A 24,535-nucleotide genomic window follows, 5' to 3' on the forward strand; every position below is an offset into this window, starting at 1 on the left:
ATAGGTTAATAGCTGGCCTAAGGATCCCTGATGGGTCTCCTTCCTGAATCCAGGTGGCTATTGTTTTAGAATCTCAAGCTCAGCCAAGTCTCTGCTGGCCCTAAGACCAAACTCCAGTTCCAATACATAACACTTCCATATGGCTCCAATCCATTGATTTGGTTATCTGCAGATGAAGACCACGGGTGGCTATTAGAATACACACAGAGAGAACATAATATTGATGCTGTGCATTTTGTACCTTTACTTTAAAAATTGATTCAGATTCTTTATTCTTGGTAATAAATGTACCGGTAATTACTTATGATATTCAGTTTTCATTTAACTGTCTTTAAATTGGAAATATATTTCAAAATGTATCCTTTTCTTGGCCAACTGATTAGGATTGCATTCTTGGGAAATTAGTTAAAAAAATTAAAGATAAATCCTTGTCAAATTTTAGACTGATGGGGGAAAACATGCACATTTTAGGGCAATTAAAATAGACTCTTTAAGAGTGGTCATAAGTAGTATGACTACATTTCTTTGTCAAGTAATGAGAGATCTATTTTAAAACAAAAACACAGCAGGCAGGTGAAGGTTTGCTGAGCCTTATAATTCTCAGGTAAGTTCAGCATCCCACCCCCCTCCAGCTGGGCTACTTCTGATATCACAGCAGGATTGGGAGAAACATGATTTAAACAACAGAGCAGCATGTGGGACAGTAGAATTTAACTGCATTACCTACATTTTCTGTTTTTGTTTAGAAGTAAATCTCCATCCATGTTTTCTTTATATGTGAATGCGGTTTGACTCTTTCTTCCCCTACCAACTAAATTATAGTTGGAATTGACCAACAATTTGTATTGTATAAAGAGCATTGCAGCTTCTATATGAAGAGGCTGTGAAATCTCAGAAATGTTGTCCTTACTGATACCTCACACAGAGAGGTTTCCACCCAGTCTTTTTGCATCATAAAGTAGAAATGCTGTATAGAGAAATGGATATTGGGAGAATCCTCTTTGTAGGATCCTCTGCTAACATTGCTGGCTGGCTGATGCTTCTGTCAGCTAGATTATTTGCTGAGTTATTTCTTTTTTTTTCTCCACTGACCCTGCTGTTACTCTCACCTCAAGCATGAAAGGAGGTCTGTTAAATAATTACAGAGAGAAAAGTTGTCCATGCCAAAACTGCTGAAGGCAAATATGATATTCCTCTGTCCATGAATAAGGACAAACATAATTTAAAAATTGCTTAAGACAATGTTAATAACTAGTGTTCTAGAACTAAGGTCATGTGATCTTAGGGGAAGTTTCAAACACCAAGTTCCCTAAAACTTGAGTTAGAAATTCTGTCACTATAGTAAAGGGCAGCTTTTTGTTTTCCCCCTTCCAATTTTACTTGAGTTTCATGACAAATCTTTGATTTAGCCCATAAGCATTAGCTGTTGTAGGCTCTATGAAATGCTTTCTTTGTTGTACCTCCACAAAGAGACTAGCAGATGTTTTATTACTCAGAAATCACATAATTAATGCATTTTTCTCCTTTTAAAAATCATTTAATTAGGGACTGTTTTGGATTTGTGCAGTATATTAAATATTTTGTCACTCCACAAAAATTAATTCTTCATCAGAATGACTTATTAACTCATTTTCCCAACTACAAGCTGCTAAGAAATGTAAGCATTTACAGGATAAAAGGGGAGATTAACTATTAATGCAATGTGCTTGCAACATTTGACACCCTACTTAGCATGACCATTATCTACCACAGCCTACACAATTTATTCCTCATGCTCCCACTGTATTGCTGGAGCACCATATGGCCATGCCTGTTTTTCTTCAAATAATTTCACATAAACAGCTGGTGAACTGTTTTCGTTGTAACACAGGACATATTTTCTGAAACAGTTAGGAGTGATGTAGCTGTAGTTGCTGCCATGCTTTTCGTATCACCATTGCAAGGAAATGTGCATATAGTATTCACAAGAATCTACATCATCTTTCTTTTACTTTTTGTACAGATTTTTTAAAACCCCATGTGTCCATTTACAGTTATATCAAAACAGAATGAAATTGCCAGAAAGAATTATTAAAAGAGATTTTCTTTTGCATTCAGTAGTGGTCAGAAAGCTTATATGATATTCTTTGACATCCCATTCTTTGATTATGGCAACATAGTGGATCATGGTCAAATATCTGGTAATGCTATCATGTTCTCATGATACTGCAGAACATGCCTTGTGGGAGATGCAGATGATAAATGCAATCAATCTGAACCAGGTTCAGGGATGAATTTAATTAACCTACAATCAAGTTCAGACCAATCTCCTTTACTAGTTGCATCTTCTGTTTTCTTTAGGTCAGTTCAGAAGCATCATGGAAAAAAACCAGGCTTACTAGATGTCTGAATTTGTAAAATATACTGCAAGGATTCAATTAGTAAAATATACTGCAAGGATTCAGTAACTCAGGAGGGCATTGCAGATGTGTTTATGCATCTAACTTCATACACATGTATGTGCTGCTCTACAATATGAGAGTTCCACTAGGATATTTAGAGTATCTTTGGATTTAGAATATCTGGATTTAGAATATCTTTGGTGAGGTATAAAAATTGGACTCCTAGGAATGTACATGGTTTTCTGCTTAAATTTCTACTATCCATCAATTTATGTATCATATTTTTAACTTGCCAGTGTAGGGGGGTTTCAATGGTAAATTCAACAAGGCTGGGTTCTCCAAGGTTCCTCCCCACCCCCTGAGCTTCCTGGCAAGCCCCAGAAAGCAAAAGATGGAGGGAGGTTTGTCATCACCCAGTTCCCAGTTCCCTGTTCCCTATTCACTCCAGAACACTACCCAATCTTCTCTGAGCCATGTCCATGCTTTTCCTCCTCATCCCAACTTCCTCTTGCCTTTTAAATTCCCTCCTTGAGGCAGAGCCTCCCTGGACTTACTGTTCCTTCATGGGAGGCAGGGTTTGCCTGGCCCATGAGAAGTCAGTCAAAGATCCCTGCATTCTTCCTCACCTTTCTGTGCACCTCTAAAGAGCTGTGCTTTGGGCAAGGCTCTCCTTCCTTTTTTGTGTTACTCCTCTCAATATGCTGCAGGGCATCCTCCCACACACCTACCTACTTCCCCTCTTCCCCAGATACTTCTCCCTTCCTGGCATGTTCAGCAGCTGAGCTGGTCTCCTCACTCCTAGCAGCACCAGAGCTGTTTGCCCTGTCATGTCCCACAGTAATGAAAGGCTTAGGGCCTTACCACCACTACCCTGCACTGCTGAACTCCTGGGGTTTCCTCTTGAGCTTGGCCTGCTTGGTGTTATCCTTCCAGTGGGAAAGAAAGCTCTCATCAGCCCTGGTCATGGAAAATGAGGGGGGACAGCATCATCCCCAGACACTATCTTACAGCCAAGGTTCTTAGGGAAGAACATATATCTTTTTTAAAAAAAAAACTTCACAGGGTTACTGTGAAGCTCAGAGATAGTGCCTAGATGACCCAATAAACATCACAGTTGAGATAAGATTTTAGCACCGTACATGTTTTGCCATCTCCAGACCTAATCAAGAGTCTAACCTTACACAGTTCTCAGTAACATAGTCATCATCTGGTTTTTCAGCTGTCAAGAACACAAAAACAGGCAGAGGTAAACTGAATGCCTGGAATCAAATATATTTAACCTAAACAAGATTAAGAAACTTGTGTGAGAGACTATTTTCTGCTTTTTTAAAAATGCTCATGGAGATATATGGAAAAGAGGGAATATATTGATCAATCTATCTACTAATGACAGCCAAATAGCAATGGATTAAAGCTAATCAATGTTAAATATCAGTACCCTCATTAATAGTTACTCCAAATAAGTATTTTTGCTCATTAAAATATTGTTTTATAAATAATTATAGGATAATCTCCCTTCTACCAAACCTGGCTTAATTCAGAATAGACTTGATGAAATGTTGATCCCTCCAAAAATACATTTTCCTGATGCCCAATTGTATCACTAGAAGGGTTCGCATATCAATTTAACCAACATTCAATGGAACAATCAAGACTCTCTCTGTAATCCTCCCCATCAGTGCTGTCACCACAGCAACATAAATTCATGTTGAAAAGTGACAGGGTGTTAAACAGTGGCTGTGTTGAAAGCTAGTTATCAGATGAACACATTCTGAATGGAGCCTTAACTCAGTAAAGGATTGTGTCTGATTTGGAACAAGCAAAATACACAAATTTATGTTCTGAAGCCCTTTCCACTCCTGGCTAAGCACTCCCTTTTATCTGTCCAAGGTTTTCTACACAGCTCTGCCCTTTTTCAGTGTAGTATGGAATGTTCTCCCATACACTGCCTTTCCTAAGAAATGCAAGGTCATTATTTTTAGGTGGGCATTTGCATTTATTTCTTTAATGAGGGTGTATAATCTTGAAGGAAACTGTCACTGAAAGCCAGTTTGGTGTAGCGGTTAGTAGAAGATATTCGATTTATATCCCGCCCTCCACTCCGAAGAGTCTCAGAGCGGCTCACAATCTCCTTTACCTTCCTCCCCCAGAACAGACACCCTGTGAGGTGGGTGGGGCTGAGAGGACTCTCACAGCAGCTGCCCTTTCAAGGACAACCTCTGCCAGAGCTATGGCTGACCCAAGACCATTCTAGCAGGTGCAAGTGGAGAAGTGGGAAATCAAACCCGGTTCTCCCAGATAAGAGTTCTCACACTTAACCACTACACCAAACTGGCTCTCCAGCAGTTTGTAGCAGCAGATTCTAATCTGGACTTCAATTCTTCTTCTCCTCCTCCTCGCTTTCTGTGGGCTAAGCTTTTTGTAAAGCTACCTTGAGTTTCCATGATTAGTAGAAACATCAGCATATACCTATTTTAATATATAAGTATGATCAGCATCATTCCTAGCTTTATACTGATGGTATTTAATTAGTTTTCGTATCTGTTCTGGCCTTAAGAGAAACAGGGCCACAGGTGTTTCTGCAAGGAGTCAAGCAGGTAGAAGCAGTTCAGCAGTTCATGTTGAGGGTCCAGGCCCAGAGTGATCAGTTTGGTGTAGTGGTTAAGTGTGCAGACTCTCATCTGGGAGAACCAGGTTTGATTCCCCACTCCTCCACTTGCACCTGCTAGCATGGCCTTGGGTCAGCCATAGCCCTGGCAGAGGTTGTCCTTGAAAGGGCAGCTGCTGTGAGAGCCCTCTCCAGCCCCACCCACCTCACAGGGTGTCTGTTGTGGGGGAGGAAGGTAAAGGAGATTATGAGCCGCTCTGAGACTCTTCGGAGTGGAGGGCGGGATATAAATCCAATATCATCTTCTTCTTCTTCTTTGTAGATTCAAATAGGACCTCACTGGTTCCTTTGGTCACTTGATCCTTGCTGAGCTGAATGGTGCAGTATAGCTTCCGGCCATTAGCAAAAGACAGAGAAGACAAGATTGGTCAGCAATTCCGTCCATGTGTAAGCTTCCACAGTCACATCAGGGATGAGGACAGCCACAATTCAAGACTCCCTTTGCTTTACAATGAGTTTTATACATTCATCAGAGCTGTGGAATATCATAAGAACATAAGAGAAGCCATGTTGGATCAGGCCAATGGCTCATCCAGTCCAACACTCTGTGTCATACGGTGGCCAAAAAAACACAAGTGCCATCAGGAGGTCCACCAGTGCGGCCAAGACACTAGAAGCCCTCCCACTGTGCCCCCACCCCAAAGCATCAAGAATACAGAGCATCACTGCTGCAGCAGAGAGTTCCAACAATACGCTGTGGCTAATAGCTCCATATGCTTATCCAGTCCAATCCCCTCTTGAAGCTATCTATGCTTGTAGCACGACTACCTCCTGTGGCAGTGAATTCCATGTGTTAATCACCCTTTGGGTGAAGAAGTACTTCCTTTTATCCATTCTAACCTGACTGCTCAGCAATTTCATTCAATGTCCACAAGTTCTCGTATTGTGAGAGAGGGAGAAAAGTACTTCTTTCACTACCTTCTCTATCACATGCATAATCTTGTAAACCTCTCTCATGTCACCCCTCAGTCGATGTTTCTCCAAGCTAAAGATCCCCAAGCGTTTTAACCTTTCTTCATAGGGAAAGTGTTCCAACCCTTTAATCATTCTAGTTGCCCTTTTCTGCACTTTTCCCAATGCTATAATATCTTTTTTGAGGTGAGGTGAGGTGACCAGAATTGTATACAGTATTCCAAATGAGGCCACGACGCTGATTTATAAAAAGGGGGTTATGATACTGGCTGATTTGTTTTCAGTTCCCTTCCTAAGAATTCCCAGCAAGGCATTGGCCTTTTTTATTGCAATTGCACACTGTCTCGACATTTTCAGTGAGTTATCTACCATCTCCGCCAGTACACCCCATCAACTTGCATTTATTGTTAGGATTTTTGGCCCCAGTGTGCATTACTTTGCACTTGACTATGTTGAACTTCATTTAATATTGTATATCCTGCAGATTATACAGAGAAAAGAACTCAGTTGCCCTTTACTACCCTCTCTCTTTTACTTTCCAGTACCTTCCTTGGGGAATTGATATTAGTATGCATGTGCGCATCCTGGTGTCTTGCCAGGTCTGTCTGGCTTCACTGGTACTGGTTTGCCAGGCTGATTGTGTTGGATTCTCTGATACTCTTGGTCTCCACTCGGCTTCTGTGGTTTGACATTGGTTCTGTTGGGTTTGCAACAGACCACATTGCCTCAGTTGGTTTGCCTTTCTGGTTTGGCATTAGCTTTTCTGGACTTGACAAAGTGCCTTGGTTCTGCTGGGATTCTCTGGTTTAATATTGTGTGGGCTTGTTTGTTCTCCTTGCATTTTGACATTTTTGGTCAGTATTTGCTTTTGTATGTTTAACTATTGACTTCTTTGCCCTGGAGAAAGAATGACATTTTCCCCATACAAAACAATGGGGACAAGTAGAATGGCTGAGGGCACATTGTTAGGAATGTGGCCCCTTGATCTAGTGTGAGCTGCTTCCTTGGTTGGCCTTGCCTGTCTTTCCTCCATGTCTCACTGCAGCAGCACTAGGAGACTTCTCAGGGCTCAGAAGGGGTGTAGAAGAGGTTAAACTACACTTCAATGCTTTCTTAGCCTAGCTGGTTGGTTCCCTATGCACAGAAAGCTGCAGGCTTCTTCCTTCTCAGCCCTCTGGAATCCCTTCTATTTAAGAGGATGTTGCTGCACCCTTTCACTCGTTGGACCCAATGGGTCTGTTCCATTCCCTGGCCCCACCACCTTACCTTCCCTAATGGCTGTGCCTCCAGCAACCCAATATGGGTCAGGTGAAGCTTTTTTTAATCCCCCCCCCCCCCAAACATTGTATTTATATACATACATTTTATACTGAGCCACTTCGGTGGGAAGGGCGGGATATAAATCAAAATATAAATCAAAATATAAATATCCCCACCCCAACAACCACTTTCCACTCAGTCTTGGGATGTTCTTCTTTGCAGGAAGTTACTTTTGGCCTCTCCCCTGTTCCACAGAGGGATAGGCTTGTTCCTGCAGCTGCTTCCCCATCAGCCCTTGAATTCTTCTGCCACCTAGCATTTGGCCCTTTGGGATGCGCCAGGACAGGTGTTTATGGTGGTGGATAAAGCATCCTTCTGGAGTATCACACTAGTGCTTACCAGGACCCAGATGAACAGCAACTCTCCCCTCATGGCAGCTGGAAGGATTGTTACATCTCCTTTTTCCTGGCTTCCAGATGGCCCAGAAGTTTCCCCAGGTAAGGAAAAGAACTGAAGCTGGCTGGAAAGATCTGAGACATCCCAAGACTTCTTGAAATCTGGGGAGTTTTTAATGGGCAGGAAGAACTAGATTATCTACAATTTTAGTTTCATGTGATTTAGAAATGGCCACTCCTGTACTCTGGTAATTGTCCATTCATAAAGGTCAAAAATTCAGAATTGAAACAAAACCCCCAAAACAAATATAAGTTTGAAATGATTTGAGGGGACCCAGATACTTCAGGATAATGGTATATAACCCATTCCCAAAATATGAATCCAACAAATATGTTTTTTTTTTCCAAGTGCACTTCTTAGAAAGCTATTGTGCAGTGTAAGGAAGAGAATGTAAAAGTGGCATTTTTGTTAATTTTTTTCCTGCAGCATTGCTCCAAAACTGGGGGGGGAGGGGGGCTGAAAAAAAAAAAAACAGCAGCATCTGTGTGCAATTTTCATAGATGTATCTGATCAGTTTCTTTGGATTGCAGCCAAAATTGCAGTTCTTCATATTTGATAGATTGCATTTAGATATGATGAAAGGAAAATTTTCATCAACTGAGGGTTGCTTAGGATCATAAACATACAAAGTAGCAGTTTGCAGAACTATAGCTGTTAACTCTATTCTGTTAAAGTTATTGATAAGACTTTAACTATCCTGTGCCCTTCAGCAAAAAAAACACATAGAACTGTACTACGGACAGCATTTATCCAAGATAAAAACACAAAGAAAAAATACCTCTTCTACGCATTCCAGGGTAATGAGGGTTATTATTCACATCAAAAGTGCTGCAATGTTATGGGAAGGGATAAAGTTACAGAAAGAACTCTCTTTTTGGAAATTTACTTTTAATATTTCCCTTTTATTCAGTGACACACAAAACCCTTTCATTTTTTTTTTAAACTACACTAGCTGTCATGTATAATTTGAAACATTATTCACAAAATGGATAAATGGATGCTATGCCAAATATTTAGCATCTCTACAGGGCACTGGAAAAAAAGCTGAAACTATTATTGCCACATAGTAACTTGCTCCCTTTTAATTTCAGACTTCCAGGGGAAACTACCTAAGCATACTTACTGGGGAGTTCCATTAATTTCAATAGGACTTATTTCTATGTAAATATATTTAATTACTATTAGAAAGCTACCATGAACACTGAGTAAATGCTAAGTCTCTTTCTCTCATACAGAGAGAGGGGGGAGGAGGAGGACAAGGAAGAGGAGAGCTACAGAGATGATAAGGAATAATGAACTGTGCTTCCACATAGATGGAATCCTGTCCATGGTTTGTACAAGGATCAACAGACCCAGTGCAATATCATGCCACAGAACAATTGGAACAATGAACTCCAGACAACTTAAGGGGGCTTGTGCCAAATGTTAGAAGCAAAAATCTCCCAGAATCACTAGTTAATATGATATGCAGAAAATCCATTGCAACATCTCAATATTACCATAATTTGGGCAAGTGAACTTAACAGACATACTAACTTCACACTGTTCCAAATGAGATCCCAAATTATTCTTAAGAAACAGAATCTTACACAATTTAGTTAGAGACATGAAATGGTGTAGATGCAAGACCTATGGTTTTTGATGTTTTTAATCAAATGTTGTAAATCAATTCAGAAATTTAAATAACAACAACAATTAGGAGGAGACACAAAAAAGAGTTCTGGATGCAAGGAATAAGATAAGTAAGCCAAGACTTATCATACACATTCACATTGCAGTGTTAGTGATTGATTTTATAGGGTGTGTTGATTTAATCTGAATAAATTGATATTTTGGAAAACAGTTTAGATTATGCCATACAAAACCATGGATTTCTTCTTGAAGAAAAGATTTCATTGCAAAAATATTCTTTCTTGGCAGATAAAAAGTCAACACTATGGTACACTGCAAAAGGGTAACATTTTGCTATGACCCAGAAACCTACTTACTCGATTTAAGTTTAAAAGCCCTAATTATACTTCTAATTTTACTTCTGCCACAAAAGAAAATGTATGACCTTTTATAATACACATACTCACACTCAAACCGTAAGCCTAAATTTCTTTTATCTTCAATACTGAACATTATTTCAAAGCAACACTGAACCAAGAGCTGATATAACAGCCAATGTCATGATCTTACTACAAATTTAAAAAAATATATCTGTTCCATTTTTTAAAAGTAACACATCTAATTATTTTAATTTAACACATCCTGTTGTTTTAATTTAAGCCCAACTGATACATTTTTTAAAAAAATTAGCAATGCTATCAATGTGCCCTTCTTTTTATTTCAATCTGTGCTTGTTTTACTTTCAACATATGCTTTGGTGTCTGATAGATTAACCATAGTTGTCCTAAAAATAAAGGTCTAACAATGGATTTACCACTGATAAACTGCAGTAAGTTTTGAAAGCTTAATTTCAGTTTTGGACATAATAACAGAATTCTGTTACCTGGTTTACACATAAAATGAAAAGTCTATAATAAATTAAGAACAAGGGCACTGATGCCCATACACCCCCCCTCCCCGAGAATTGTATTAGGCAAAGTGAATCTTCTTGATATTTTATTATTTATTTTAAAACATTTGTATGCTGCCTATACATCCAATTAAGGCCCTCAAGGCCACAAATAGTACATATAAATACAAACAATTAAAAACAAACAAGAGGGAGGGTCAGGAAGGGTGCACCTGATGAAAGAGAAAAGTCTGTACCCTGCAGCCCAGCAATGAATTGCCCCCCCCCCCAAGTCGGAATGAAGAGTCGGACACAAGATGTTGGTATAACTATGGGCCACTTTATTAAGCATAATAATAAAAACAGCAAGGGCACCTAGAACTGCGGCCTGGTCAGGGCCAAGGGTTTCAACAAATCACTCCCCTGCCATTCATGGGTGAGAGACCCAGCCCCCAGCTGGAGCCATATGACACAGCCCCTGCCAGGCCGGCCCAGCAAGGATGCACACCCCAGAGGGCCCAACCACCAGATGCACGTCTCAATGGAAGGCACCCTCTAGTCAACCCTCCAGGATGGTCTGCATTCTCCCACCCTGGTCATCAAACTCAAAGGTTAATTCTGCCAGAACCCTAACTCCCCAAAAGGGGGATGCTTCATGGTCCTCCCCTAGCTGCATAGTACCATAAACCCAGTAAAACTGCCACTACTAAGGCCAAGTCTCTGCTTAGGGCTTAGCACCCAAGGCTACCTGCAGCCCTTGCCGGAGATCTCTCAAGAAAAGCATGTTACCCTTTTCAGAGAGATGCACACCATCCCCCCTGTAGAGGTCAGGAAATTTCATAGAAATATCTGGATGGGACAAATAGTAGCCCAACTCCCCTTCCAATGCCTTCCTAATTTCTTTGTTAGCTTTATAACAAGCCCTCTCTATACCTGCAGGGTCCCAAGAACTATGCCACATAAGGCAGGGAATCATGGCTGACTAAATTATGGTGGTCCCAGGCCATCTCTCCCAAATGTGCCAAAAATCCTCATGGGCCTGCAAGACAAATGCCTTGCCTTTTACCAACCCAAGATCATTCCCTCCCAGGTGAATAATTAAAACCTGAGGAGGAGGCCCACAATCCCGTGGAGTAACAAAGGCAGCAGGCCAGGCCACTGAAGGCCCCGTCGCCCCTGCCACTCGATAGGAACATATTGGCTGAGTCCCAGCTGAGAGCCGACCAAAGTTTTCCGAGCCTGATGAGTAGCCCAAAACACATATCTGTGTGCATAGACGAGAACTCGACTATCTGGCCAGGAACAACAGCATCTAAAAAGAAAAAACAGTCAAACTAGCTCAAGAACCGGTAACATTTCAACCAAACAAACAAAGCTAGGAGCTGAGCAAAGGTCAAACATAAGATTTGTAGGCCAATGAGCACCAATGGCCCAGACTTTGAATGGATGAGGAAGGATATCCCAGGGCAGCAGCTGTAGAGGCTGCCCAAATTCTAAAGGAGGGGGTACCAAACCTCACCCCGGACAACCCGAGCTTAGTAAAAGCCCGGGATGTCACAGCCCAAAACTGATGTTTTGTCAGCAGGCTACTATTAATGTGTCAAAACAAAAACCCCTCCTTGGGCCCCAAAACTGCCAAATAAGCAGCCAAAGCAGAAACTGGGCACAACTCCAGCTCCAAGCAGGTGCCCAGCTTCAACACGGTACCTTTTTGAAGCTGGTCCGTCTTAGAGTGACGGACAGTAATGACCGCCTTTTTCCCTACTAACCTCAGGTCTTGTAGCAACAAAGCATTACCAGAAACATCATTTCTGGAACCTGCCACTAGCTCACTGACTCTAAGGGCCCTGAAAAAGGCTACCAAGGACGCTGCATGAAACAGAGTTGCCTCGAAATAAGAGGCACACACTGTGCCCCAAACCCCCTTCAGGCTCTTAAGAGTCAAAGGGGAAATAGGTTTCCACGTGTCAGGCCTAGGCCCAGCCTCTCTGGCCCATCCCCCCAGCATCTTTCGAAGATGAAAGTCAGCTGTTTCCTCCTTATATCCCAGCGCCTTGCTAGCAAAAGCCAATGCAGACAGGTGCCCCCTAATGGATCTCATGGCCAGTCCCTTACCTCTTAAAGAAACACAGTAGTGGAGCAACAGCTCCACCGGGAGGGGCCAAACAATCCAATACCCTACCTCAGCCCTAAAGTCCTCAACTGCCGCACAGCACATTTGTAAGACTTCCTGGTGCTAGGCACAATGGCTAGGCCTATCGCTCTGCAGGCCTCGGCACTCCAATCAGCCATAGCTCCTGGGGCATTGGTGCTGGCTCTTGATCGGCATCCAGGGCCAGCTGACGAAACCTCTCCATCTGTTTATGAGAGAAAGTGTCAGCCATCCCGTTATTCACCCCAGGAACATGCTTGGCTAAAACCAATACGTTAAGCTGCAGACAACGCAGAGTGAAGGCCTTCACCAGTCTCATAACCCGCTGAGATTTGGATGAAAGGGAATTAATGACATGGACCACTGCCATGTTATTGCACCAAAAATGAATTGTGCAATTGGCTATATAATTCCCCCACAGCCAAACTGCAACAAGAATAGGAAAGAACGCGAGAAATGTAAGATCTCGGTTCACACCTGCCTTAACCCATGAGTCTGGCCAAATATCCGTGCACCAATGTCTGTGGAAATAAACCGCAAAACCTAAAGACCCAGCAGCATCAGACATGACCTGCAGCTCAGCTTCAAGCCGCATGTCATCTCTCCAAAAGGGGATCCCATTAAAGGACTCCAAAAATTCTTGCCAAACCCTCAAATCTTCCCTCATGCTGCTGGTAACCCGTGTTCTATGTTGAGGCAAGTGTAGGCCTGCCATACCTTCACATAGTCTACGAAGAAAAGCTCGTCCTGGAGCCACCACTTTGCAAGCAAAGTTAAGATGCCCGACCAGCTGCTGCAACTCAATCAAAGTGACCTTTTGTTTAAGAAGAAAGGAATGAATCCTGTTCCTTAAATCTGCTATTTTTTGAAAAGGTATTCTGGACAATTGTGCCAGGGTATCCAGTTCAATCCTCGAAAAGATAAGTTTTTGGGCGAGACCCTCCATTATTTCCTGAGCCAATGGAACCCCCAGTTCTGCAGCCAGCTCAATAAAGTCAGACAACAGCTGTGCTCAACGCCCAGTCCCCGCAGGACCCACCAAGAGTAGTCATCCAAATAATGGACAACATCCTGCATACAATACTTTTTCGCAATCTCAAAAATCTGAAAATCTCAAAAGCCGCACACGAGACGGAGCAGCCCATTGGCAACACTCTGTCCATGTAAAATTGGCCTTCAAAGGAAAATCCCAAAAGCTCAAAATCATCAGGATGAACAGGTAGAAGGCGAAATGCAGATTTAATATCGCATTTGGCCAACTCTGCCCTCTTACCGCAGCGTCGGACCACGCTCACGGTCTGATCAAAGCTGGTATACTCGGGAATCCCATCATTAACAGACTTCCCTTTGGGGAAGGATAGATGGTGATTCAAATGAAATTCCCCAGGTGCCTTTTTAGGCACCACGCCCAAGGGGGAAACCCTAAGGTTAGGCACAGGGGGATTAGAAAATGAGCCCAAAATCCTGCCCTCAGCCAACTCCTTGGCCATCTTATCCCTGACCACCTGCTCTAAACCTTTAATAGAACTAAGATTCCTGGACTGAAATGTGACCCGGGGCCCTTAAAAAGGAATCCTAAATCTGAATCTGAAATCTTTCAGCAGGTAAACACTATCAACCCTTCGCAGATTCCTGGACAGCCAGTGTTCAAGAGGTCCCACCTTTATTGGACTGGGCCCCTTTTCCAGCCTGGTAATTACCTCCACCCCCTCCTGGTCTCTTTTGGTTCCTACACAGCTGCGTTTTTGGGCCATTACTGAAGGAGTGAGAGCCGCCACACATGGGGCATTCATGCTTGAACTGACAAGCTTTTCTACTACACATTCCTTGGAAACCAAACTCCCAACAAAGCAGGCGGGGGTTGAACCACCTGCTCCGCTGAACCCTGCCAAAGCTGAATAGGTTGCTGCTGACCTGGCCACCAAATGACCGCTATTGGAGCGGTCGCCCAAATTTGGTCGCACAGGAGACATGACCTGTAGCCACAGCTGCTGGTGAATGCGATCCCACTGAAGGGAAAGATACGATGCAGCCTTCATCTTGAATTTCTCATCATATTGAATCCAGGCAGGCCCACTAAACATTGTGTACCCTTTATAAATTATATCCATGTATTGGATAAGTGCAGCCGCCCTCCAAGGCTGGGCACGTGCAATCACTCCAGCATAGATAAAAAACCCTGGCAGTCAGTTGGCCCAAGTCTGAGCCACTTTGCACTTCTTCAATTTTTCTTTTTCCTTGTCATCCAAGTCCTCCTTATCCTTCTTCTCCAACTTCTGGAACAGGAGAGAGATGATATTGACATACTCACCATTTAGGATCTTATATTTTGTTGCAGGCAACAAATGATCCCCTAAAGGTAATGCTACATCCCCAAAAGATAAGGCGACCGCCCCGTAAGGAGAAAGGACGCCCCAACCCCCCATAAAAGAGCCTGCAAAACCCTGCTGCCCCACACCTGGCCAAACTCCTTAAGGGCCACACTGTCTAGGTGGCCAAGACCAACTTGGCTGCGAGCCAATACCTGTGGGAGAAGAAAAACCAGAACTCCCAGCAGCCCCGCCAGGTGCAGCAGGTGTGGCCTGCCCCCATGGACCTCAATGGCCAAGCCAGCCCAGAATAAGCCTGTGAAAAGTCCCCAACCTTACCTAAAGATCCAATAGGCACCAACGTCGACCCAGGCCCAGCAGCTCCCGACGATGGCACTGATCCCTCATCCGGACCACTGAGACCCACGGCAGTACCAGCGATGTTTCCACCAGAGCTGCCCTTGAGAATAGATAACCTTGTTAACAAATTCACCTGAAGCACCCTTTTAAACACCTTTCCCAATCCTACGCTCTCCGAGGGAGGAATACCAGATGCTTCCTCAAGCACCAGCAGCCTTTGTATAATAGCTGCATTAACTTCATCCTCGCCCCCATCATCGGAAGAAGATAAAGGCAGTGGTGGCCTTTTTGTCAGGGCCTTAGGGGTCTTCAGCGCAGGTTGCTTACCCTTAGATTTTCCAGACCCCTTTCTACCCAACATCTTTGCAATACCCAAGGCCAATGATGGTACACAAAATACACCCAAGTGGTCCCTCACAAAACCGCCCCAAAACCCACATCACACAACTAAAATAGCAGCCTCTGGCACCGGTAGAAATTGCTTGCTTATGCGAAGCTGTCTCAAACTAGAGCAGACCCACAAAATGGCTTCCCTTCAAAAACCTCTTAAAATGGCCACTGTCCCACCAAGAAGAAAGGGAACCAAATATGGCCGCCATCCCACACAAAGAAGAGGAAGCAAAATATGGCTGACTCTGCTCCCACCCAACCCCCACCAGGAAATCACCACTCAAACTCCCTTTTGCCGTTTAAGATAAGGAAAAGGACAAACCATCTCCTCCCTTCAACAAAAGGAAGACAATTAGCCCCACACAATTTCAGCAAAAACAGAGGGCGGGGGTGATAACCACAGATTGGGAACAGGCCATCAGATGAAGCCCAATGCCCAGACTGTTAGTCCAAGGCTAGCCCAGCACTCAGCAGTCCATAGTGCCGCTCCTTCCCCGCTTATCAGCGATCCGATCACTGATAAGCATCCTGAGAAACCCCCAAGCAGCTAGAAGCAAAAGAAAACGCTCCCGTCGACCCGATCTTCAACAAGGACTGAAGCTGGGGGGAGGATGAGCCATTACAACTGCCGAGCCCCACCCCCTCCAACACATGCCCAAATGGGCTGCCAATCCTCCCTTCCCTTCCAGGGAGGCAAATTTTGTCCCTGCAGCCTAGCAGTGTTGCTGCTGGCTGCTAGCAACGAAATCTCCTTGCAATAGGAAGGAGGTCTATTTTATTTGGGGTGCAGAGCCATGAGAAGAGACAGGACCTCAATTGAGGAGGCAGCCAGTAACCATGTGGTTGGCTTGGACATCTGAAGAGAGCTTCAGGGTAATTGTGACTTTGTGGAGATCTAAAACTCCAACACTAAAGAGCCTATGTTAACATCTGATAGGAGATGTATAGAGAGAGAGACAGAGGATTTGCATTTTATCATTTCTTTTGTATCCCTTGCTCAATGTGGTGCTGCACTAAAAGTATGCTTGTGAACATTTTCTTTTTAATAAATAATTTATAACTCTTGATACTGTGCTCTATACCACATAGACCTCCGCTGTCTTGGGCACACTATTTTAAAAAGTTGTACCAGGGGGAAGGCAACACTTGTCAAGTGGTTATTCCTCTAGGGGTGTGCATGGTAAACAGGTGTTGGGCATCAGGAGACATAGAGGCAAGACCTTCAAACTTGGAGGGGAAGCTGGGGGTCTTCACCCTCCCAGTGGGCAATTTTGGCAACAGTGGAAGCTAATTTAGGATACATACATTTAACTAATTGAGGATGCATTGCGTAAGTGTAACTGAAGACATTTTTACAGTGTACATAGCTATACATTTATGAACTTGACAATCGAGGCCTATGAGATTCATGGTGGGAAACCCATCCTTTCATCCTGTTCTTTCACTTTTGGTGGTTGGCCAGGTACAGCTTGTCTTATCAGGAAACAACTTTCATAAACCTTTATCATGTACCCCTTAGTTGTCTTTCTTCTAAATTGAAAAGTCCCAGACTGTTGGGACTACAGGTAACGACAGTTGCTAAGAATAAACCTAGGACATTTTGATCAAGGGCCCATAGAACTGAAGCCCATTATCCAGTTTGTTTGAAGTTTGGTTGGCCTTGAAGGGATTTATTGTTGTTGTTGTTCAGTCACACAGTCGAGTCCGACTCTTGCGACCCCACGGACAAGGTCACGCCAGGCCCTCCTGTCTTCCACCATCCTCCGAAGTCTGCTCAAATTTGTGTTTGTTACATCAGTAACACTGTCCAGCCATCTCATCTTTTGCCGTCCCCTTCTTCTTTTGCCTTCTGCCTTTTCCAGAATCAGGATCTTCTCCAGGAAGTGCTCCCTTCTCATTTGGTGGCCAAAGTATTTCAGCTTCAGCTTCAGTATCTGACCGTCCAGTGAACAGTCTGGTTGATTTCCCTTAGGACTGACTGATTTGATCCTCTTGCAGTCCAAGGGACTCTCAAGAATCTTCTCCAGCACCACATCTCAAAAGCATCTATTCTTCTGCGCTCAGCCTTCCTTATGGTCCAGCTCTCACAATCATACATTACTACTAGGAATACCATCGCTTTGACTGTACGGACTTTTGTTGGCAGGGTGATATCTCTACTTTTTATTATACTGCCCAGGTTCACCATAACTGTCCTCCCAAGGAGCAAACGTCTTTTAATTTCACAGTTACAGTCACCATCTACAGTGAACTTGGATCCCAGAAATGTGAAGTCTGTCACTACTTCTATGTCTTCCCCTTCTATTTGCCAAGGTGTGATGGGGCCGGATGCCATGATCTTAGTTTTTTTGATGTTGAGTTTTAAGCCTACTTTTGTGCTCTCCTCTTTCACCCTCAACAAGAGGTTCTTTAGGTCCTCTGCACTTTCTGCCATTAGAGTGGTGTCATCTGCATATATGAGGTTGTTGTTGTTTTTCCCAGCAATCTTAATTCTAGTTTGTGTTTCATCCAGGCCAGCATTCTGCATGATGTACTCTGCATATAAATTAAATAAGCAGGGTGACAATATACATCCTTGTCGAACTCCTTTTCCTTTTCTAAACCAATCAGTTGTTCCATTTCCCGTTCTGACGGTTGCTTCTTGACCCTTATACCGGTTTCTCAGGAGGCATGTGAGGTGGTCTGGTACTCCCATCTCTTTATGGACTTTCCACAGTTTGTTGTGATCCACACAGTCAAAGGCTTTAGCATAGTCAGTGAAGCAGAAATAGACATTTTTCTGATACTTCCGTGCTTTCTCCATAATCCATTGAATGTTGGCAATTTGATCTCTAGTTCCTCTACCTCTCCGAAACTCAGCTTGAACTTCTGGTAGTTCCCAATCGACATACTGCTGAAGCCTAGCTTGTAGGGTCTTTAACATGACTTTGCTGGCATGTGAAATGAGTGCAATGGTGCGATAGTTTGAACATTCCTTGGCATTACCCTTCTTTGAGATTGGAATATAAACTGATCTTTTCCAATCCTGTGGCCACTGTTGTATTTTCCAAATTTGTTGACATAATGTGTGCATCACTTTAACAGCATCATCTTTTAGTACTTTGAATAGCTCAACTGGGATACCATCATCTCCACTCGCTTTGTTGTTAATAACGCTTTCTAAAGCCCATTTGACTTCACACTCCTGGATGTCTGGCTCAAGGTCACTGATTTCACTGTCATGATGGTCCGGGACACTGAGATCCTTCTTGTATAATTCTTCTGTGTATTCTTGCCATCTCTTCCCGATCTCTCCTGCTTCTGTTAGGTCCCTACCATTTTTGTCCTCTGTCACGACCATCTTTGCATGAAATGTTCCCTTGATTTCTCCAATTTTCTTGAATAGATCTCTTGTCCTTCCCATTCTATTATTTTCCTCTATTGCTTTGCATTGTTCCTCCAGGAAGGCCTCCTTATCTCTCCCTGCTGTTCTCTGGAAATCTGCATTCAGTTGGGTGAATCTTTCCTTTTCACCTTTGCCTTTCACTTTCCTTCTTTTCTCAGCTATTTGTAAAGCCTTATCAGACAGCTGCTTTGCTTTCTTGCATTTCTTTTTCTTTGGGATGTGCTGATTGCTGCCTTCTGTACAATGTCATGAACCTCCGCCCATAGTTTTTCAGGCACTCTGTCTATCAACTCTAGTTCCTTAAACCTATTCTTCACCTCCACTGTATATTCATAAGGGATGTGATCAAGGTCAAACCTGAATGGTCTAATGGCTTCCCCAGTTTTCTTCAGTTTAAGCCTGAATTTTGCGATGAGTAACTCATGATCTGAGCTGCAGTCAGTGCCAGGTCTTGTTTTTGCTGAGCTTCTCCATCTTTGACTGCAGAGTATATAATCAATCTGATTTCTGTGTTGCCAATCAGGTGATGTCCACGTGTAGAGTCGCCTTTTAGGTTGTTGGAAGAGGGTGTTCGCTATGACCAGCTTGTTCTCTTGACAAAACTCTATTAGCCTTTGCCTGGCTTCATTTGGTTCTCCAAGGCCAAACTTAGTTGTTCCAGTCATCTTTTGACTTCCTACTTTGGCATTCCAGTCCCCTGTGATGAGGAGAACATCTTTTTTTTGGTGTTAATTCTAGAAGGTGTTGTAGATCTTCACAGAACTGGTCCACTTCAACCTCTTCTGCATCAGTGGTTGGGGCATAGACTTGAATTACTGTGATATTGAATGGTTTGCCTTGGATACGGACCGAGATCATTCTGTCATTTTTGAGATTGTATCCCATTACTGCCTTCCTCACTCTCTTGTTAACTATAAAGGCCACACCATTTCTTCTACGGGACTCTTGCCCACAATAATAGATGTAGTGATCCTCTGAGTTAAATTCACCCATTCCCGTCCATTTCAGTCCCCTGATTCCCGAAATGTCGATGTTCAGTCTTGCCATCTCTTGTTTGACCACATCTAGCTTACCTTGATTCATAGATCTTACATTCCATGTTCCAATGCAGTATTGTTCTTTGCAGCATCGGACTGTTCTTTCACAATCAGACACATCCACAGCTGAGCGTCCTTTCGGCTTTGGCCCAGCCGCTTCACTCTTTCTGTGGTTACTTGAACATTCTTGCCCAGTAGCATATTGGGCACCTTCTGACCTGAGGGGCTCATTTTCCAGCACCATATCTTTTAGCCTTTTGTTTCTGTTTGTGGGTTTTCTTGGCCATATCTTTTAGCTTTTTGTTTCTTTTCATGGGGTTTTCTTGGAAAGGATACTGGAGTGGTTTGCCATTTCCTTCTCCAGTGGATCACATTTAGTCTGGGTTCTCAGCTGTGGCCTGTCCATCTTGGGTGACCCTGCATGGCATAGCCCACAGCCTCATTGAACCATGCAAGCCCTCTTGCCACGACAAGGCAGCAATCCATGAGAGGGAAGGAAAGAAAAGGTCCCCTGTGCAAGCAGCAGTCATTTCCAACTCTGGGGTGACGTTACTTTCACAATGTTTTTATGACAGACTTTTTACGGGTTTGCCATTGCCTTCCCTAGTCTTTTACACTTTCCCCCCAGCAAGCTGGGTACTCATTTTACTGACCTCGGAAGGATGGAAGGCTGAGTAAACCTTGGGCTGGCTACCAGAATCCAGCTTCCACTGGAATCAAACTCAGGTCATGAGCAGAGTTCAGACCACAGTACTGCAGTACCACTCTGTGCCACGAGGCAGTTCTTATTCCCCTGCGATTTTGTTGTAAGCTGGTTTGGGAAAACAGCCACTCCAGCCCCCTGAAAAAATGCTCCTAAGGAATAATGGAAAAGCTGCCAATCTCTTTCCTCACTTTGTATAACAAATAGCTCACAACAAAGAAGAGTGGGAAATGTGTGTGTCTTATATATGTGTGTGTAAAACCAGTCAGTCACTATATGAGGAGGAAAAAGAAATGAATATAAATAGGGATTTCTTTTAAATGCTTGTAGCCTGCACCATCAGTCCCCTGCACACACACCCAGTAAGAATCAGTGGAGAGAACAGAACCTGCACTGAGAGGCTTTTACTTCAGGGGTCTGTACAACTGGACCTCTTGGTACAACTTTATACTTTTTTGGGGGGGGGGTGATGTCTTCAGATTAGAGGAAGGAGGATAATAGCAAATTTGTTGCTATTATCTTTATAAATAGCTTCCCATTGGAAGTAATGTACCTGCAGCTCCAGAACCTGAAAAAAATACAGATTTGAATCCAGACATTGTGATGTCCTATATGAACATAAGCAATTATGCCAAGAAATTCCTCCCACCCTGAATCCCAGATATAAAAGCATAAGGGTTTTTTTTTTCTTGTCACACACCCCTATTGGGAAGGAAATTGGAAATTCTCTTTCTTGCAACACAGAGCAAACAAACAATTTTTAAGGCAACTTTCCCATGTACATTTGAGTGTGAGTCCAGTCGTGAACCCAGGACCTGATGCATGTTTGGAAGTATTGTGCAGTTATACCATCAGTTTGGTTGTATAATAATACCATTCCTCTAGAATTTTCCTGGCACACTATATTTGAAGATTATTTTTAGTGATGAGATCATAGGAGTAAACAGTGAAAATATAGTGAAAGATACAGAAAAGTTATCATTCATAGCAAGAAACCTTGGTCTGATGCTGAAGGTATTAGGCAAGGGTAGCCAAACTGTGGCTCAGGAGCCACATGTGGTTCTTTCACATGTATTGTGTGGCTCTTGAAGCCCCCACTGCCCCTTCGGCCAACTTGGAAAAGACATTTCTCTTTGAATCACTTCTTCAAGCCAAGTGGCTTGGAGAATGCACTTAAAGTTGCCTTCCTTCCTTCCTTCCTTCCTTCCTTCCTTCCTTCCTTCCTTCCTTCCTTCCTTCCTTCCTTCCTTCCTTCCTTCCTTCCTTCCTTCCTTCCTTCCTTCCTTCCTTCCATGACTTGTAGCCCTCAAACATCTGATGTTCATGTCTTGTGACTCTCAAACATCTGAAGTTAATTCCAGATGGCTCTTAAGATAAGCAAGTTTGGCCACCCCTGGTATAAGTGAAGTTTGTTCCAGAGTCTATTATATGCAGAACAGCCTGCAATGTATAAGATTACAAAAAATGACAGAAGAAATTGAAGGCAAAATGAGAAATGGTATCGGGTGGGTGGGCCAAAAGAGACTCCTCATCATGCATATGAGTCAGGCTGAAAAAAATCCATGAGAAGTTTATAAACAAGGGGAGTTATCATTAGATGGCATCTGAAACAATACTTCAGGAGAAAACCTTTAAACAATTTTGCATTCTCTCTCTCTCACTGAATGGAAAATGAAGTTAAATGCTTATAATTACAGTGGGTGGCAGCAGTTTAAACAATTCTAGTAATTATAATATGAAAAAGGGAGCATGCAGCAGTGATCCATCTTTCCTTGTCCCTGACATTCTCCAAGGATCCATTGACTGAGTTGCTTTTCTAGCAGTGATTTATGTGATGACGTGTGGAGATAAGGCATTCTAGAATTTACAAAAAGGACTGATAGCAAAAAGTGTGTGCTAAAAAAGAGCACCCTTTCAACACTGGGGAAAAATAATTCTCTCTCTCTAGAATGCTAACAATATCTATTTCTTCCCATTTTATGTATGCATTGTATAATTTGGGTAATAATGCGTCACTCAATACACAGCCCACTTGTCAGCCATTGTTCCTGGAATGAAAACCAAATTGAGTAATGATGTTCATATGCACAACCATCTTTTGCCAGAGCACAAAGCAAATTGTGCCACATGTGAATGATTTACATATGCATAAGTATCATGGTTATGTTGAGAGCTTTACATTCTGATCCCATGGATCCATTAAAAATAAAAAGTGGGAAAATATTTGTTTGTGTTACTGTAACTGAGGCATGATTCTGTTCCACTTTTCAGGATTTTACAAACAAGCGGCATATATTTAAAGCACCAAAGAGTATTGTACGTGGGATGCCATACACAATTATGCAAGAGAGTTCCATTCCTCATTATGCTTCCCTTTTCCAGTGTGAAAAACACTATCTCACAGCTATCCAGCATCTGGGGAAGTAGCTCTTGGGAAGGAATTTGTTATGTTTATATGAGACATTTTTATTCTCACCTTCTTTCAGGAAGCTTAGGACAACATGCAATGTTTTCTCCGTTGTTTCCTATAACATCCCTGTGATGCCTTGATGAACCTGTCCAGCATCACTCAGCAAACTTTGTAGCTGAGTGAGGATTAGATGAGGCATTCCAGTCCTTGTCCAGCACTTCAATCGCTGCATTGTACTGACTCATGTTATATCAGTGGAATATATCAGTGTAACTACATTGAAACCTTTATCCTAGGGGATAGTCTATGCTTACTGCTTAAGAGAAACAGCTATGGAACCTGTCTATATATAGTGACTTTTCCATAGAGTAACAATAACTTCTACTGTTATTGAGGGGGCCCAACTACTGCGTTAATATGGTCCTGATAGACACTAATCTCTTTCCTTTTTTAATTTACATTTTTGTGCTGTAAGTTTTCTACTCTTTAAGGTTCAATTCAATTCAAAGACCTTTATTGACATATCTACAGTCAGAAACAAATAAAGTATTATAACATAGCAATACACTCTAGGAAAAATTAAGTGCATTTAAAAGCAGTACTGGTGGAAATTTGAAAATGTAAAAATTCCTAAAAGAATTAGCAGCATATAAAAATTGAGCCAAAGGAATCAGATCTAAGATTCCATACAGATAAGAACAGTAAAGGATGTTGTTTTCTAAATATTTTGAACTTTAAGAACTTCTATAAGAAAATTGGCAACAGCATTAGTGATCTCAGGGACCAGATCATTTTAAAAAAATGACATTTCGACTTAGTATTCAGATACCTTTTGGGACAGAGCCAAGTTAAGACCAGTTTTTTGTGGGGTAACTCATACAGAGGACTTTCCACAATTATGTGCTCTGTTGTGTCCAGATAGTTAAGATTACATAGCTGTTCTTGTCCTGGGATCTGATGGTATCTGCCATAGAGCATTCTAGAGGGGAGTGAGTTAACCCTTGGCAAAAGAAAGACTCTGGGTTGGAGAGGGCTATCAAGATTGTAAAAATATTGGAGCATTTTCTCAAAGTGATTAGTGAGACTGAGCATAGCAGGAGAACAGATATGGGGTTGGGTGGAGAATAGCTTTTGCTGTTCAAAATCAAGTAATTGTTGTTTGATTAGTTTATAAATATAAGATTCCTACAATAATGTTAAATCATCGAGAGGGATACCAAATTGGCTTAATTTAGATATAATTTTGGAATTCCAGGTGGCATTGTGCAGTTCTTTTTGCAAAAGAGATAAAAGTGAGCCTGGTTCAGTTCTAAAATAGAGCCTAAGCCAATAGTGTGATGTTAAAATCCAGGCTTTGGTCTCAATTAGTTTTTGTCCAACTTCAGAGCAGATTGTAAAATAAGGCACGCATTTAGGGACACCCATAATTTGTCTGATAAAAATTGCTTGGATATTCTCAACATTGTGATTAAGGGCACTGAACCAAATAGGGATTCCAAACAGGACCTGAGGTAGGATTTTAGAGTTGAATATTCTAATTGCAGCAGGGACATATTGATTGCCATTAGCAAAGAAGAAAGACTTGAGTTGGGAAAGGGAAATCCCCACCAGT

The sequence above is a fragment of the Heteronotia binoei genome, chromosome 3 (genome assembly GCF_032191835.1).
Source record: "Heteronotia binoei isolate CCM8104 ecotype False Entrance Well chromosome 3, APGP_CSIRO_Hbin_v1, whole genome shotgun sequence".
In the NCBI taxonomy this organism is placed as follows: domain Eukaryota; kingdom Metazoa; phylum Chordata; class Lepidosauria; order Squamata; family Gekkonidae; genus Heteronotia; species Heteronotia binoei.